This window comes from Malania oleifera, chromosome 5 (genome assembly GCF_029873635.1).
Source record: "Malania oleifera isolate guangnan ecotype guangnan chromosome 5, ASM2987363v1, whole genome shotgun sequence".
NCBI classification, from domain to species: Eukaryota; Viridiplantae; Streptophyta; class Magnoliopsida; order Santalales; family Ximeniaceae; genus Malania; species Malania oleifera.
This window is the reverse complement of record NC_080421.1, coordinates 3,715,535-3,730,589: the sequence shown is the minus strand read 5'-3', so window position 1 is coordinate 3,730,589 and position 15,055 is coordinate 3,715,535. Positions and strand designations below refer to the sequence as shown.

Sequence of the window (15,055 nt, the reverse complement as noted above, 5' to 3'; positions counted from 1 at the left end):
TCATATAAAATTTACGACTCTTACGCCGGCAGTTTGTATTTTATAAATCACTGCCCGTACGCCGGTATTGCATATCATAAAAACCTTCGGCCTTTGCACCGGTATTTCATATAAAATCTCCGCCCTTGCACCGGTATTTCATATAAAAGTTCGGACCTTATGCCGGCTTATCATGTAGAATCCTCGGTCCTTAAGCCAACATATCATATAAAATTCCTTAGTCTAAAAAATCTCTGTATCATTTTAATATTTTCCTGAAAGCAGTAATAACTTACCTATTTTGTAAACATAATATTTCATCATCATAATTTTCGTGGTAAATATTAATTATGCCACACAAAAGAGATAATAAACTTATTTATGATATTATACATGAAATTTATATTTCTGATCAACAACATTATTTCCAACATAATTCTACAGTATGCATATTTATCTGAAACTAAATGCTATAAAATAATAAATACTTTTTCATAAAATCTTGACTTAATTTATCACCTTACCTGATTTTTGAAAAGCCCCTACAATGTCTAGTCTTACACTCGTAGAGTTCTCCGTTTGATCAACACCCTGAAAATAACATCTTCTTAAATAAAACTTCAGTATTTTTTCGACTACTACATTTTTTGCAACTCTAGGAAAGTCAAACACTAAATAAAAAGTCTTACCCTGAATTTGGGATGGAGTCCAAGTTAGCCCCACCAGCGATCAACTCCAGCAGATTTGAAGAGAACTTTCTCAAGAGTGTCGTGGTGGCCTCAGATCGTTAAACCGGTAAGAAACCGCCCAAAATCTTAGAGAGAAGGGAGAGGGGACAAACAAGAGAGAGAGAGAGAGAGAGAGAGAGAGAGAGAGAGAGAGAGGGTTCCTCACATAATTTATGAAGAAAAATCGAGTTTAAACTATTTATATACCTGCACTCATCGAAGAGTCATGTCACTTCGTCGACGAGGCTACGAAGGAAATTCGTCAACAAATGCTCATTCCTCGTCGACGAAATTCAAAACTGAAAATAGTATCTTGGTAACTTTTCGTCGACAAGAGACGTGTCCCCGTCGACAATCCCAATAAGTCACTTCGTCAACGAACGCGACTGTAACCCCCTTTCTAATTTCCTTTTTCTCTTTATTTTTTATTTAAATACCATAATTCTTTAAATTTCTACAAATTTATTGTCACAAAATAATTTAAGTGGTCTATATAAAATGTAGTGCGGGCCACATACAGGGCTGGCTCTTCACAATATGAGGCCCTAGGCGAATGATTCAATCAAGGACCCTTAATATATTTTTTTTAATTTTTATTTTTATTTCAAATTAATTTTTCTAACTTTTTGAGATGCAAAATCACTAATTAAAGTTTTATATTTAAGATTTTTAAGTATTTCTTTTTCTATTGATAACATAGTCAATCCATTTAATCTTTCTTGTGACATAGTTTCGTAAGGGTACTGGAGCGGGCTCATTTATATTTTGCTTAGAATTAAAAATAAATTTATTAAGAGCTCTCTTTTGAGATGACACTAATTCTTCTATTTTTTTTCTTCCTTCGTTTTTCATATCCGGATTCATATTTTCTCGTTGACATAGTTAAATTTCAAAATTAACACTATAAATTGACAAATTATGTAAACAAATAAAAATAAATTTAATAAATCTATAGAAATAGTAAATTGAAACAATATAATCTGATTATTTTTATTATTACAAATTGATCGGCGAGCGAGACTTTAGAGATATCGGATTCTTGCCGAATACAGCGCTCTAACCTCAAAGCTTCCAAAATCTAAGAAAAAATAGAAAAAAAAAAAAAAAAAATTCAGAGTGAAAATAATAGAAAATTAATATACAAAATTAAAATCAAAATTAAAGTTGAAGAAAATTACAGAGAATCGGAGGCTCGAAGATGATGAACACAATAGTTGGAGCAAAAATCATAGAGAAACCAAGAAATGAGAGTGAGAGAGTGTGAGGGATGAAAAAAAATTTTTAGAGAGACTAAGAGAGAGAGAGATGGGAGTAATAGATAATTTGAAATACAATAAAGTTATTAATTGGGAAGTATAAGACTTGAAAAAAAAAAAGAATTAAATTGTATTTATTTTATATTTTAAAAAATAATTTCATTTATTTATTAGTTGAGAAGTCAATTATAGGAATAGAGCATAATAAATAATATTAATATTATTTAATTAAAAAAAATTTAGGGCTCAAAAAGTATATTATTATATTAAAAAAAATTACGGGACTCCAAATATTTGGGGGCCTTAAGTGGGTGCCTCAATGGCCTAAAGGCAGAGCCGCCCGCCACATATTACAAAATTTAATAAGATCACATGAATCCGTGTGATGACATAACTAATTCATCGTTTATATGCTACTATATAAGATGTAATGGTGAAGGGTCGGTGACGAGAAATAAAGAAAATAAAAGGAATAGTGAAAGTGAGTAGAACTTGCTTGCTAATGTAAATTTAAAGAGCCATATTCCGAAAAATATATAGGAAGGCAAAATGAAGAAGAAGACCAAAACTGGAGTCAAAAGATAACGAAAAGAAAAGGGACAACCAAATAGAGACACCATATTAGAGGGAACATGGTCGGTGTGGACATGCATGGAGGTTCATAACTTTGAGGATATCAAACTTTAGTTTAGTTTTCTGTGAATTTAATAATAAAGGTCGGCGAATTCCCATGCATAAAATAATTAGCCACGTACATTTCCTTTCCTCAATTCCCGGAAATCTCTCTCTCTCTCTCTCTCTCTTCAGTTTTACAATCTCCGAGGTCTTGACACGTGTACGAACAAAAACCTAATGGTATAAATAGAAAGTCACACCAGCCCTTCATTGGACCAAAGATTAATCATCACCGCCCACCCAGGAGTGATCGTTTTGGATATTATTTATAAAAAAAAAAATCAGATATGCCCGTGGAGTATTATTATTATTATTACTTTTATTTTTATTTTTTATTTTAAATCTTTTCAATTTTACTAAACAAAAAATTTGTTATAGCCTATTAAATATAGCCTAAATCAGTTTTGACAGGACCATGCAAGTCTCTACTAATTCATAGTAAATTCCGTTTAAAGAGCTTGAGTATCGAATCAGACTAGTCGCCAATTCCAATCAAATTGGATTGGACTTGCTGGTCCAATTCGGCTTTTAAAACTATTCTTATAAAAATGTTTTTTATTACAATTTTCTATCTAAAGTATGTTTCCCCTTTTTCTTTTTTGCAAAAATGAAGAAATAAATTTTAATTTCTCTCTTATTTATTATGTCAAGTATGTACAACAATATTTACCATAAAAGGCTCAAGTTATAATGAATACGAAGTTATATGATTCAACTCCAACATAATTACTCAAATATACCTTATCTAAATATGACACAGCTCTTTAAATTTTTGACAATTATAAAAACAAAAGTTTGAATAATTGGTACCAAAAAATTAAGTGAATGATGTTATTTTTATCAATAAGATTATAATCTCATACGGTATTTTGCATGTTTATCGAAAGAGTAGATAATCTTTGATAGATTGTCAAACATACGAAGATTTCTTCTGTAGTTATCAAAAAGTCAAGAGAGGCCTCTTTGAAATTTAATTAATTAGTCTTTTCCTTTTTATAAGGACCAATTGTAATGTGCTTAAATTTATTATTTTTGGGAGATAATTGAAAGTCATAAAATTTTATTTGATTTTAAAATTAAAAATAATTTATTAAATTACTTATATACTTATTATTTACAAATTTGTAATTTTAAGATAACTTGTCAATTCAGTATACTTGGAGGAAAAAATGAATGAAAATAATTTATACATCCCTTAATTAATAATATGCACTATGAAAATCCAATAGTGATTTATGTAATTAATTATGAGATGCATATTGCTATGACTTTAATTTTAAAAATCCATTTAAACACCAAGTATAAGACACTCAAATTGAAACATCAAAACTAACAATAATTGAGTGAAAGTATTGATCGAAAAATATCAATGATAAGAATTAATTGTTTTTGCGTCAACGAGTGAAAAATTGAAGCATTGTTTTATCTTTTTACTTTTTAAAAATTATAAAAAGATTGTTAATTCTCCGGTATTTGTATTGAAAATTTTTAAATATTAATTATTACTACTTTAAAAAATCATATAAATACTTTAAAATTAAAAATAACTATTAATTTTATGGTTATTTTAAAATAAAAATAAAATTATTTTTCAAAACTAAATGAATTTTTATAGTTTTCTAACTCTTATAAGATTTTCCTATTTTGCCCAAACTCTATCTCAAATAATAGGACTTCAAATTAAAAGGAGGGGAGCAAAAGGAAAATTTGCTTTAGAATTATAAAAATAGACTACCCATTAAGAGAACAAGAAGACACTAGGATGCAAAGGTTTCGCTTTCCCAAGCAAACAATTTATTTGGTTTCAAAAAGAAAATACATATAATGATGGTAGCTTCAGTCCAAAACATTGGGGTTGACTTAAGTCTGCTTAAAGTTTTTACTAATTAATTTATCCAAAGAAAAAAAAAAACTTGGAGTTTAAATTTTAAAATTCTAATGTTCCTACCTAGCTTGTGCATTTATAGTCAAATGTACACTTAAATGTTTCAATCATGGTTCTGAAAACCGAACCAAACCGGTCATGTTTGGTTCAAGTATTAGTTGAAAATTGAATTTTTGCAATTCGACTCACCTTGTGCGAACTGGTCGAAACCGGTGCAACTCGAGTTTGTTGTCGGATCAATCTAGTTCTTTTATTTTAATTAATTTTTAAACATACTTTTATGTTAAAAGGGTAAAAGTAATTTATTTGAAGGGTAATTTCATAAATCAAAATTCTAAAAATTTAGAAAGCAAAAAAAATAAAACAAATAATAATTAACAAATCCCAAAGCTAAATATATTATGAATTTATATTTTCATTATTTATACTTATAAATAAATTTAATTTTCAAAATCATGGTTTCAAGTAATATTTAATTTTGAAGTCATATCACTTTTACAAATTAGAAATGAAGTCATATCATTTTCTTTCCCCGTATGCGCGATCACATGATAGCACAAGCGCTGGGGTTCTCGTCGCTGAACGCCGTGGTGTACCGCACTTCGGCTGAGCTGGCACGCGCGAGCTGCGCCACGTGTGGGTCGTACGAGTTGCTCACGTACCCCGCGGGGGCCTTCTTATCGTACACCCCGGGTGCGTAGGGGTGGGCGACGACGTCGTATGGCACGTAGCGCCAGAGCTCGGCCTTCTTGCCCGTCCGATGGCAGACGCGTGCCAACACCTTGGCCGGCTTCCACGTATCCCACGACGGTCAGCTTGTTCTGCTTGGGCTCCACCTCCACCTGCTTCACACCTTTCATCCCCTCCACCGCCCGCCTCACCTTCCGCTCGCATCCTTCGCAGTCTATCCTCACCCTTATCTCCACCGTCCGATCAAACAAAAATCACATCACAGCAAAAATCAAAAATCAAAAGTGGGATGCGGCCTCAAAGGCGGACAAAACCAAAGTGGTTGGAACCGAGGAATAACAAGCACTGATTTGGTGTTGGCCGTTGGGAACTTCAGGATACTACAGACACTACGAATTAACTGAGCCAATGAAATTCTGCCACGTCAAAAGCAGTCCAATACGATTCAAAAAGAGTTAGGATCTTCTGTGGTACGATACTACGATTTCCCAGAGAAAAGGAAATCCAATAGCAAGCGATACTTTTCTCCTTCGCGAGGAAAGAAGTGGGTAGTCAAATTACTATCTTACCTATCTAGTTAAGGAGCTACCCAACTATACCAAAATTCGCAACAAAAGACGGGCTAGTCCCGTCATTTTAACAGTTCGCCAAGACCAACGGAAGCCGACCACGCGTTTCCCGACGGAGCAGGCGCTCAGTTGCGGAGTTCTGAGCTCGGAACTTGGAACTCGCTCCACTCTTTCAAGAGAAAGAAATTATTTTTCGAAAATAGTAACGAAATTTTTGAGAAAAGAGAAGAACACAGATCCAGCACGATTATCATGAAATAGCTGGACCGAACGATTCAAGCGAAGAGTAGGCGCAGGCCTGGCTACTTCACGAACTGAGAACAGATGTAAGCTACCATATGACTCAATTTACGGCGTGCCTTCTTTTTTTTTTTAAATTTGAAAATGAAAAGAAGACGAGTGAAGAAGATAGGTAGAAGCAAGAAGACATCAGAGAAGTGTTGGGTGTCCCTCCTTATGGCGCCCAAAAATTGGAAAGAATTTTTTTTTTTAATGGTTGTTGGCTTCTCAAGGAAGCAGTATTCAACACCAAGCCTCACGCGCAGTAATTGAGGCTGCCACTTCATCTCCTTTTTTTTACCATCTTGTCTTGCAACAGAAAATCTTCTTCACAACTAGCAGCCCTCTCCACTCTCTCTATTTTTTTGACGGAAACACCACACAGCTCCTCATGCCAGCGCCTGCAGCCAACACCAGCAGCAAGTCCACGCACCAGTACGCACCAGTGCTAGTCATCTTCTTCATTGCAGTAAGCTACTGCTGCTTCTTCTTCATGTGTCTCCAGCTGCATGTTATTTACAGCATATTGGGATTTCTTTTAGTGTGGTCTTTTGGTTGGTTCTTTGGAGCTTTGTTCAGAATATTTGGTGAGACATTTCCATCTTACTACATTTATTTATACACTCTTGTGTATTTGTAAGGCTTCTGCCTTTTGTATCCACTTTGTACAAAATATTTGGTGATAGTGGATTTGGACCGCCGTACCCTGTGAACGTACCTCAACATTTGAGGGAACCACGTTAATTTCTTGTGTCTCAATTTTATTGTTTGCATTACTCCATTGATTTATTTGTGGGAATTAGTTCATACATAATATTTGCCCAACAAGTGGTATCAGAGCCGTGTTATTTGTACGCATTAAATTTGTGTAAATCATGGATGGTAATGTTGGCTGTAGATTAGCTTCAATGGAAGCAATTGGGTAACTTGGAAAACAAAAATGCAAGATCTTTTATTTTGCAAAGATTTGGATGGGCCTATTGAGGGTGATAGCCGAAAGCCTAAAGACATGAGTGATGATGAGTGGAATAGGCTTAATAGGAAAACCGTTGGTGTTATTCGGCAATGGATTGATGATAGTGTTTTTCATCATATTTCTACTGAAACTTCGGCACATGAACTGTGGAAAAAATTAGAGGGTCTTTATGATAGAAAATCGGCTACAAATAAAGCCTTTCTTTTTCGAAAATTGGTGAATTTGAAATATAAAGATGGTGGTCTTATTACCGAACATTTGAATGAGATGAAAAATATTATCAATCAGCTTGCTACCATGAAAATAGTTTTTGATGATGAATTGCAGGTCTTAATGCTTCTTAACTCTTTGCCGGAAAGTTGGGAGACATTGGTTGTGACTGTTAGTAATTCGGCTCCCGATGGAATTGTTACTATGAACCAAGTAACTAGCAGCTTGTTGAATGAAGAAATTAGAAGAAAATCAGTTGGCTCTTCTCATTTAGAGGCACTTGTGACAGAAAACCGGGGGAGAGGCAGAAGTAAAAGCAGATATTCTCACCGTAATGATAAATCAAGAGGTCGGTCCAACTCAGTTTCGAAGAAAGATATTGAGTGTCACTATTGTCATAAAAAGGGGCATATGAAGCGGGAGTGTAGAAAATTGAAATTCAAGGAGCAAAACAAAGAGAAAAATTTTGAGAAAAAGCATGAAGACACAACTTCAGTTGCATCTGATGGTGATCTTATGGTTGTTTGTGATGATAGCTGCATTAATTTGACAAGTCAAGAGACTGATTGGGTTATTGATTCCGGTGCATCATTCCATGTCACTTCTCAGGGAGATTTCTTCACTTCTTATTCCAAAGGAAATCATGGAGTCGTTCGGATGGGAAATGAAGGTCTATCAAAAATTGTTGGTATTGGAAATGTTTGTTTGGAAACAAATTTGGGATGCAAGTTGGTACTCAAAGATGTGAGACATGTACCCGATATTCGACTAAATTTGATATCTACCGGAAAGCTTGATGATGAAGGGTTTGACAATCATTTTGGTGATAGAAAATGGAAGCTCACAAAGGGTAATTTGGTGGTGGCTAAAGGCAAGAAAACCGGTACACTTTATATGATGCAAGGTAAAATTGGTAATAGTGTTATGAATGCAATTGAAAGTCACTCTTCCACCGATTTGTGGCATAAGCGGCTTGGGCACATGAGTGAAAAAGGAATGTAGTTTTTGTTCAAAAAGAAGCTCCTACCCGGGATGAAAGGTATGTCTCTTAAAGCTTGTGTTCATTGTTTGGCCGATAAACAACATAGAGCTCCTTTTCGTGCAAAGTTTGTTACTAAAAAATCTAATGTTTTAGATTTGATACATTCAGATGTATGTGGTCCTTTGAAAGTTAAATCTCATGGTGGTGCACTTTACTTTGTTACCTTTATTGATGATTGTTCAAGAAAAGTTTGGGCTTACACCTTGAAGACTAAAGATCAAGTCTTAGATGTGTTTAAGCATTTTCAGGTTAAAGTTTAAAGAGAGACTGGAAAGAAGGTGAAATGTGTGCGCTCGAATAATGGTGGAGAGTACATTGGCCCATTTGATGCATATTGTTACAGCCAAGGAATTAGACATCAAAAGACCGTTAAGAAAACCCCTCAACAAAATGGTATTGCGGAAAGGATGAACCGCACCATACTGGAGAGAATGAGATGTATGCTCTCTCATGCGAAGTTGCCAAAATCATTTTGGGGTGAAGCAATGAGGAAGGCGGTGGACTTGATTAATTTGTCCCCTTCAACTCCTTTACTTAGTGAAGTTCCTGAAAAAATTTGGAAAGGTAAGGATGTTACTTATGATCACTTGAAAGTGTTTGGTTGTCGTGCATTTGTTCACATTCCAAAAGATGAAAGATCCAAACTTGATAACAAGACAATGCAATGTATTTTTCTTGGCTATGGGCATGATGATGGGGATCAACATGCCTTATGTATCCCTTTTACTGATATGATGACACATGGACGACCTCCCGATCTGCACTCCTTTGCTGACATGGTGACACGTAGACGATCTCCAGATGTCCACTATTGTTTATATCTATTTTGCAGGGACACATGGGATTAGTTGAAGATCATCTACTTCTTTGATGGAAGATTTTTTTTATGTGAAGACTTTGCTATTGTGTTAATTTATATTTTTCGTGTATATGTTATTGCAAGATTACTAGGTGCTTGAAGACCATGCTTGAAGACCCAAGTGAAGTATTGAAGCAAAGTCCAACTCAAAACCCATGTGGCCCCCACATGGCTCCAATGGGTCCCACACGGTTTTAGCCTTCCTTTTGGAATGTGTTTAAATTTCAAATTTGAATTGTAATAATGCAAGACAACTAAGCTTGACTTGTGTGCTTATGAGTTGGAGTTCCTTGTTTTTTTAGTAAGTATTAATTGTGTTAGGTTAATAGTTGTTGAAAGTTGTTGAGAGTTGTTGTTGAAAGTTATTGAGAGTTGTTGTTGAAATTGTTGAGAGTTGTTGAGTGTTTAAAGCTATGTCTCCTAGGCTATGCCTATAAATAGCTTTCTTATTGTAAGAACAAGGAAAAAAGTTGAAGTTGAATATTGAAGAAGCATCTCTTTGCTTGAGCTTGTAAAGCTTGTTCCTCTCCTTGTGAGTGAGTAGTGTGAGGCTACGGCGTTCTCTCCGGAGATCAAGTGGTGAGAGACCACTAAACTATCCAACGACTCCATCAACCCCTCCTCCATCTAATACTCTCACGGCCCCCATCAACACCATACGGCCAGCACCTTCATACACCCATACGACGATTATCATCTACACTTCATTGTTGCGTTCATCTTGTGATTCAAAGCTTGTACGAAGGACCAACGGTGTGACCTAACTACGTGTGGAACAATGTCAAGTCATCCAAACCAATATCTTGGTAACTTCAATACTTGTGCTTGAATCTTTTGTTATATCTTGTGGACCCTTGCTAGTAGATTAAAATCACATCTTTGAATAGCCCATTTGATCCATAGATTGCAATATTGGTACTTGTTAGTTAAAATCAATTAGGAGACCTTGCCGTAGGGAGCGTCGTGATCCTTACATTGATGAAATGAGGATAGAAGCCCCCACCTTTGATGGACAAAAGGATCCTAAAGTCTTTCAAGATTGGTTGACTGGAATGGATGCCTATTTTGAGTGGTGTAAGATGCATGACTCACACCGAGTGAGGTTTGCAAGAATGAGACTAACTGGGCAAGCCAAACTCCATTGGATAAACATTGAGAGGCAAGAAGCGAGGTTAAACCATAAACCCATTGAGCATTGGGATCTAATGAAGGACAAGTTAAGGGAGAAGTATGCACCCCTTAGTTATAGAGAGCACCTTATAGATCAGCTTTACGACTTGCATCAAGGTAGCATGACTGTTATAGAATATATGAATCAATTCGATAACCTGACTGTAAGATGTGGTGTCTATGAGACTGATAGTCAACAGACCTCCCGATTTTGCCTAGGATTAAAGCTTGAACTGAGGAGAAAACTGTTCCCATATCACATTGAGTCCCTTGAACATGCCTATAGTTTAGCTTATGAATTTGAGCAAATGACTAAAGGGCACATGGGAAAACGGTTTGATACCTCTTCCAATGAATCATACTCTCACCAGATTCAGAGTTATGAAAAGTCTCAACCAGCGCAATCAGGTCAAGTTGCTTCCCAAGGGAGTAATCCCACGGACCAAAAACCTATGGACAAAGGGAAAGCACCTATGACTGGATCCTCTCACCAGAGTTCTGGCAATGCAGTGTGCTTTAGGTACCATAAACAAGGACACTTTCCTAAACAATGTCCCACTAGGAACTTGGCACTTGATAAGGAAGATGGTGAGAAAAAGAAGAAGTAAAATAAAGAAACTAGTGGAGAAACCTTGAATATCATAAGTGAAGGGTCGTTTGAGCAGGAAAGTCAAGATACACAACAAGTGTTGGTGGTTGTTACTGAGGAGACTGAAATGTCCCTTTCTGAGAAAGAAACACTCGTAGAAGTATCATCCCTACCTTCTGAATTTAAGGATGTCATCTTTGAGTCACCTAGTGAGTCATCTCCCACGAGAGACAATCAACATATCACTGACCTTGTTCCTTATTCATCTCTGCCTCATTTACCACATCATAGAGTGAACCCGATAGAACATGAGGAGCTGAAACAAGTGAATAAATTGAATGAACATGACTTTGTTCATAAGAGTTTAGGTCCACTTGCCTGCCCTACTTTCCCTAATCCTAAGGAAGATAACACTCTGAGCACATGCATCAATGATAGAGCACCCAAGAAGATTCTCATCGAGCATAGGTTTCTCAAAACCATTGTTTCAAATAAAGATGTACAACTCATAGGTTACTTCTTGAAAGCCTTAAGGACCATGTTAGGCTCCAAACTTAAATGTTCTAGTGCTTACTATCCCCAAACTAATTGTCAAGTTGAACTAGTAAATAGGAGCCTTAGGGACCTATTGAGATGTAAGGTAGTTGAAAACATTATATCTTGGGAATTATGCCTTCATGTGGCTAATTTTGCATTCAGCAGTTTAATGGATAGGACCGCAATACTCAGCCCATTTCAGGTTATTACAAGATATAGTCCTAGAAAGCCTGTAGATCTTATTCCACTACCACTTATGTCTAGAGTGAGCGAGCCGACTGATGCTTTTGCAAAGCATATACACAATCTATACTTTGAAATAAGAATGAAGGTTAATTTGAATCATGAACATTATAAATCTACTGCTGACCTACATTGCATGTTGAAAGAATTTTCAAAAGGTGATATGGTTATGGTCCAGATTCATCCTGAGCAGATTCTTGTAGGAAAGGTGAGGAAGTTACATGCTAACAAGATGGATCATTTCAAAATTTTCAAGAAAACTAGTTCTGATGCTTACATGCTTAATATTCCTATTGATTTTAGCATAGACAATGTTTTTAATGTTGAAAATTTAACCCTTTTTCTTGTAGCATCTTATTTTATGGAACCTTCAAATTCTAACCCTGCAGGTGACCCCACTCCATTTCCCACTCCTTTTGACCCTGAAAACCCGAAATTGCCTTTGCCTCTACCCTTACCCATGCCCAAGTACCTTGATGTAATTTTGGATGACAAGCTAAAGTTCACACGATTAGGATCATATCAACAGTTCTTTGTCAAGTGGAGAAACAAACCACTTATTGAGAGAAGCTGGATACTTAAAGAAGACCTTTTTCATCGCACTTCAGAATTGTATTCCCAATACATCACCTCTAAATCTTCGGAGAAGAATTCTTTTGGGCCCGGGAGAGATGATGGGGATCAACATGCCTTATGTATCCCTTTTACTGATATGATGACACATGGACGACCTCCCGATTTGCACTCCTTTGCTGACATGGTGACACGTGGACGACCTCCAGATGTCCACTATTGTTTATATCTATTTTGCAGGGACACATGGGATTAGTTGAAGATCATCTACTTCTTTGATGGAAGATTTTTTTTATGTGAAGACTTTGCTATTGTGTTAATTTATATTTTTCGTGTATATGTTATTGCAAGATTACTAGGTGCTTGAAGACCATGCTTGAAGACCCAAGTGAAGTATTGAAGCAAAGTCCAACTCAAAACCCATGTGGCCCCCACATGGCTCCAATGGGTCCCACACGGTTTTAGCCTTCCTTTTGGAATGTGTTTAAATTTCAAATTTGAATTGTAATAATGCAAGACAACTAAGCTTGACTTGTGTGCTTATGAGTTGGAGTTCCTCGTTTTTTTAGTAAGTATTAATTGTGTTAGGTTAATAGTTGTTGAAAGTTGTTGAGAGTTGTTGTTGAAAGTTATTGAGAGTTGTTGTTGAAATTGTTGAGAGTTGTTGAGTGTTTAAAGCTATGTCTCCTAGGCTATGCCTATAAATAGCTTTCTTATTGTAAGAACAAGGAAAAAAGTTGAAGTTGAATATTGAAGAAGCATCTCTTTGCTTGAGCTTGTAAAGCTTGTTCCTCTCCTTGTGAGTGAGTAGTGTGAGGCTACGGCGTTCTCTCCGGAGATCAAGTGGTGAGAGACCACTAAACTATCCAACTACTCCATCAACCCCTCCTCCATCTAATACTCTCACGGCCCCCATCAACACCATACGGCCAGCACCTTCATACACCCATACGACGATTATCATCTACACTTCATTGTTGCGTTCATCTTGTGATTCAAAGCTTGTACGAAGGACCAACGGTGTGACCTAACTACGTGTGGAACAATGTCAAGTCATCCAAACCAATATCTTGGTAACTTCAATACTTGTGCTTGAATCTTTTGTTATATCTTGTGGACCCTTGCTAGTAGATTAAAATCACATCTTTGAATAGCCCATTTGATCCATAGATTGCAATATTGGTACTTGTTAGTTAAAATCAATTGTATGAATATTAGTTTGCTAACATAGAACTTTAATTCTTGAATCTTTGAAATAACAACTTTTCAGTATATAACTTGATTCCTTTGTGAAAGAACCAATCGGGACTTAATTGCAGGACAAGTCATACACCTTTTCAAAATCCTTGAACATGTGAAATAAAACATGATTTATTGTGTTTATGTTCGGATAATTAAATTCTTAAATTAAAGTGTTTAAGTTTATGTGCTTGCGTGAGGGTTGAATCGTAGGACATAGGACCACCATTCCCGTCCTACATCACATGATGAATTTGGATACAGATTGTGGGATCCAGTTGACAAGAAAATTGTTAGAAGCCGAGATGTTGTATTTTTTGAAGATCAAACAATTGAAGATTTTGGCACGGTTGAGCAACCACGATCTGATGGGAATGATTTTGTTGACTTAGACTTACCTTCTCCACCTTTGGCACATGATGAAAATATGGAAGATGTTCTTCCACCTCTTGAAGATATTGGAAATGATGAAATTCCTAATGATGTTGAAGATGAAAATGAGGAGGAGCAACAAGTTCAAGAGCAAGCTCAATTGAGAAGGTCTTCAAGAGAGTCAAGACCTTCATCTAAATATCCATCAAGTGACTATGTTACTCTAACGGATCAAGGGGAACCCGAAAGCTATCAAGAAGCCATGAACCATGAAAATAAAGTTGAATGGGTGGAGGCTATGCAAGAGGAAATGAATTCCATAGTTGACAATCACACCTATGATTTGGTTAAACTTCCTCTTGGAAAGAAAGCTTTGAAAAATAAATGGGTGTTTAGGCTGAAAAATGATGGAAAGAATCTTCGGTACAAGGCTAGGCTTGTGGTAAAAGGCTTTGGTCAAAAAAAGGGAATTGACTTTGATGAAATATTCTCACCAGTTGTAAAGATGTCATCTATTCGGGTTGTTCTTGGCATGGCAGCATACTTGAATTTAGAAGTTGAGCAACTAGATGTGAAAACCGCTTTCTTACATGGTGACTTGGAAAATGATGTAGAGTGAGGAGTGTTTCAGCAAATTTTTCATTAAGATTAAATTTATACAACCCCTCATACAAGATACCAGAGCCAACACATAAGTCATCTTTCATAATACGGAAACCTTTATGTTCAAAATACAAACCATAACCGTCATTATCTAATCTAGACATAGAAATTAAGTTCCTAGAAATATTTAGAACATACAAAGTATCAAATAGGTCTAAACAATGACCCGATTCAAGATACAATCAAATAGTTCCAACACCCATAACTGGCACTTGATTTCCATTCCCCAAGACTATCATGTGTTCATTTTCCTTTACGCTCTAGATCGTAAGGTATCCCTGCATCGAATTGAAAACATGAACAGTAGAACCAGAGTCAATCCACCAAATGTTAGAAGGAACTTGTGTCATTTTTGATTCGAAACATACATAAGCTAAAGGCTTACCTTTCTTTTTAAACCATGCTTTACGTTTTGGGCAAGTTTTCTTTAAATGCCCATAGCCACAAAAAAAGTAACACTTGGGACCATAATGTTCCTTCCTGCAAGCGTCACCACCATAGGAAGTACTCGCCGCCTTCAA

General features: G+C 36.0%; 1 pseudogene; it reads right to left on the bottom strand.

Annotated features, from left to right (window-relative positions):
• Positions 1-5,067: 5,067 nt before the first annotated feature.
• LOC131155095 (heavy metal-associated isoprenylated plant protein 26-like) lies at positions 5,068-6,348 on the bottom strand (annotated as a pseudogene).
• Between the last annotated feature and the right edge of the window lie 8,707 nt (positions 6,349-15,055).